This window comes from Cygnus atratus, chromosome 7, assembly GCF_013377495.2.
Source record: "Cygnus atratus isolate AKBS03 ecotype Queensland, Australia chromosome 7, CAtr_DNAZoo_HiC_assembly, whole genome shotgun sequence".
In the NCBI taxonomy this organism is placed as follows: Eukaryota; Metazoa; Chordata; class Aves; order Anseriformes; family Anatidae; genus Cygnus; species Cygnus atratus.
The window spans coordinates 21,151,490-21,155,915 of NC_066368.1; positions in this window are offsets into that span (position 1 = coordinate 21,151,490).

Consider the following 4,426-nt stretch of genomic DNA (forward strand, 5'->3'; position numbering starts at 1 on the left):
GTGTTGTAGGTTTTTTGACACGGACAGCACGTAGGCTTTGCTTATTTAAAAATCTATTATTCACTCTTTCTCTACTTATGTAACCCTTTAGCCCATTTCACACATCAAAATAAAATAAATGCCCAACTACAATAAACCTCCAAAATGAGGGAGCTAAGAGTACCCAAACAAAACTGTAACCTTTCCTGCTGCAGGCAGCAATTATCTATTGACTGGCCTCTAAAGCATGTAGAGGGAGCTCTGGGTACTGGAAAGAGGAGAATGTGTGGATATGTGGAAGACCAAGGACTACCTCTGGGCAAGGGTCAGTCTGAGACAACGCTGGGGCAGAAAAGACAAGAATTCAAATTCCAAATCAGCAGGAAGCATGGTTTTATTCCAGGAGTGACAGGAAGGGAAGTAGATAATAAAGCAGGTGAAGCATATAACTTTAATTGCATATGTATCCTCTAACAGACAGCTGCAAGCAATGGTTTTTGACATGGGCATCAGCGTTTAAACTGTATTATGCTTTGTGAAATGTCTTTTAGGCTTAATGAGAGATGGCAGTTATGGCATTGCAGCTGGAGCTGTCACAATTGCAGTTAGACTAGTATATACTAAGGCATGGGTAACGTTTCAGAATAAACTACTTAATTTATCAAACTATTGAAAACTAGTTTCTTGTCACTTTATGATCATTTGTGGACGAGACCTTCCATATAAACACCAGGTGAGTGCCACCTCACAAGTAGGAAATACTTGTTCTCCATTGGGAGTAATATGTTAGCTGATTTAGAGTTATGTTATACTTGTACGAAATACATGGTGCCTTACAGAAGTAAGGATAAACAAATAATTCTGTTAATGGGTATGCTGGCTTTGACCTTTCCCTGTTGAAAGCCATGTCTTGTGTCCAGTTACCAAAGACAGAAGTCTTCAAGTTTTCGTTCAGTTACTTATTATCCTGACTAACACAAAGTCCAACTTGTGTTGTCTCCATGTGTTATGTATATTTGCTGAACTGCCATCCTAGTCTCATCCCTTGTTTTATGCTACCAAAGACCTACCACAGGAATTGAGATTAAATGATAGGCCTACAATAGTATCTAAATGGAATCATTGCAACAGTTTTTATTAAAACTGACATAACTGCTTCCATGCAGGCTTACCCAATTTTAGAAGACTAATTTACTGTGCTCAACCAGCACAGCTATGTGACTGTCACGGCAGGACTATATGATAGGAAACAAAAATGAACAAGTATTTCTAACCCATACACTAGCACAGCTAGGATTTAGTAATAATTGCTTCCTTCCTAAGGATGCTTAAACCAGTATTAATACTAAGGGTAGCATTAGTGAAATGTGGTCACTGTTTAGTGATTTAGAGCATGATGTGTTATTTAGAGACTTGCTCTGCAGAGGTGTGGCTGCTTTTTTAGCCCACTTCCAGGAGGTGAAACCAATGCCAAGTTTTGCACTTGCCACTGTAGGAGAGCCCAATTCTCCCTTTTTTTTGGCTCCCAAAGTACTGAGAATGTAGTTGATGAAAGCAAACGCAGTATCTTCTTGGCATGACCTTGCCTTTCTTACGCCAGCAGTCAAGAACAGTTTTCACGCTTGCTACTCACCTGAACTGTGAAGGTACCCCCCAGCTGCTCAAAGCAGTCGACCATTTATGCCCTTAATGTCTATAAGCACAGTCAGGGACACACTTTTTCTGGTGTTTCAGAAAGCAGCCTTCTTTTCCAGAGGTGGAGAAGATACGCGAGTAAATGTAATGGTAACGTAAGGGTGCTTGGACAGTGGAGGGGATGACTGAGGCTAACATCTTTAAAATGTTTTGGATGAAGTAATGTCCTCTTGATTGGCCATTGGAGGGAAAAAATACTTTAAAAATAGCTGATAAAGACAAATTCTTGAAGCATAGGCATGTCCTGGCGACTTGGAAGCAGTGCTCTTTGTCATATGCTGCACCCAAATATATTCAACTATTGTTCCTCCTGTTGGGAGTGTGTGGGAGATGTCTGCGTTGTTTGAGACCAAATGCAGGGGCTGGAAAGCTGGCGTCTCTGCTTGCCTGTTGCTACTGTGTGTCTACATGCAGATTTTTTTTTTTATTTTTAGCTGATGAGCTCATATTCTTATCTGGAGGCCAGGCAGAGAGAGAAACTGCTGGTGGTTTTTCCAGGTGATAACATAAGAAAATGCATGTGGTGAATTTATCTCGTGCATTAGATTCTCCCTAATGGCATTTCACTAGCAGTTGAATGAATTAGCAAATACCACCACTCAGGTATTTTTACTTACCTGCCTAGCAAACATATTGCTTGAGCTGCCAAGCCCTCACCTTGAGGAGAATCTCTGTGCTTATCAGAATGCCATTAGCAAATGAAATTTAAAAGTGCAAGCTGGAGCAACTGGCCATGCTGCTCCAGCTTGCACATTGGCTGGGGGGGGAACAACAATAAGAGGTCTGTCTTCATTATGCTGTTGGACTTGATTATGCTCTTAGGACTTTTGCAGCCCTTTTCTACCTGCAGGTTTCCAGCTCAATGTGCTGTGCCCAGGAGGGCCCTGCAAGCCAGCAGGGAGCAGCAGGGCGTGAGGAGAAAGGGCGATGTGGCAGCGGCAGGGAGAGGCCACAACCAAAAACCCAAGTAGTCTGTTAAAATGACAGACTGGCTGGGCTGCACACCCACAGGAACCAGTCCCTCTCTGGGAGGATGCTAGATCAGTTTCAAACTGCCCGACACTTCAAATTGGAATCTTTTACATATTTCTTGCTTTATTTTTATACTTTTTGTAGGCGGCTCAGTGTTGCAGGCTTGACCCCACTTTGCCTATTTTTTTATTGTTGACAAACTCCAGATGCCAACTGCTAAACTCAAGAGGAATTTGGAAAGTCAGACTACAGTGAATGCTGCAGTTGCCAAATATTTTGGGCTGCATCATAAAAAATGAACGCATTCCTTTTTCCAACGAGCTACAGCAGAGATGAGCAAAGTCCTCCCTGAGCAATGAGTGTGGATTGCCTTGGCCAGCCTGTTCCCATAGTAATAAATTGGATCAACACTGGTATCTGCATTAGAAACCTCCACTTCCAGAGCTGGCCCACAAACCTTTTGTAGTTCCCGGCTCATGCGTCAGGCCCCGCACAATCAGTGTTTTCCCAGCAGCACTGCCAGCCTTCGCCACAGGAGCTCGGCCGGGCGATAAAGCATACGGCCTGGGACAAAGCGGTGCTTGTTGTCTGTTTACAGCGAGGGGTTGGGGCTGGGGAAATACCGGGCATGGTTCAGGCTCTTCCGTCCTCACCCAATGGTGCAAGAGCCAGCTCGCGAGGTTAGCTGGAGCCAGCTGCTTTTTGCTGATGGGTGTTATACAGTGTGGAAAGATTTAGGAACTTTGCACAGCCTGAAGGGCACAGGCAGAGTGCTGGTGTCAGTGTGCAGTACAACAGAGGGAGCCCGTGGCCAGCATTTTCACCCCATGAGGCAAGCATGCAGCCACGCATGGTGTGTGGCCAGTAGCCTGCTGAGAAAGTGGGCAACGAGGAGTTTGCCCTGCTGGGGAAGCCAGTTACTTGCCAGGGCTGGGCCTGAGCATGAAGATGCCATAACCTTCAGTTTAATGTGCCTGTGGGACCTGAACTGAATACCTGGGATGTTCCTATACCTGTGAGCAGTACTGTGTAGTGAACATGTGGACTGTGTCCTGCTCAAGCCTGGCAGACGGCACTCAGGAAGGTGATGCTGTGACTGACCAGGCTCCTGCCCTGCCTGCCTGCACTGGCCAGCACAGCAGCAGAGAGACATCATTTCCCTGGGAAAAATGTGCAGTGAAGGGGAGGGTATTAACTCTGTAACAGCACTGAGGGGAGATGCCACCCAGGCAGACCATAAATAAATAAATAAATAAATCACACCCTCACCCTGAAAATAAAGCTACCTGTGTTAGTATCAGGAGCTGTGTGTGTATGCATGTGCACGCACCAGCAGCACAGACGAGCTAGCCTATCCCCAGGGATGAGCCAGCTGTGGATGCCGGCCGAGCTATTCCATCATTGCTCACTCACCACTGCCCATAGAAGGAGCCTGAGGAGAGGAGCTAAATTTAGTTGGGTTTGTGAATTATTCCCATCCCCAGCCCGCCAAAAAAGCTGCACAGTTGATCTGGACAGTTGGAAGCAGAGTCTTAGTGGCAGGTCAGCCTTACCTATGAAGAGGCTTGTGATGTTGTGGTGGTTTGTTTACTAATTTTTGGAAAGGCAGCATCCTGAACGTCTGGGGGTCTGGCAGCAGCTGGGCGACACGTGAGGCCATCGTGCCCCAATTCAGCAATTCCCTCCCGCTGCCCCCCAGAGCAGGCACAGCCACGTGCTGGGCACCTCAATCAGGCACCCAGGAAGCCCAGTCCAGGAGAAAGTGGAGACAGCCGCCTGG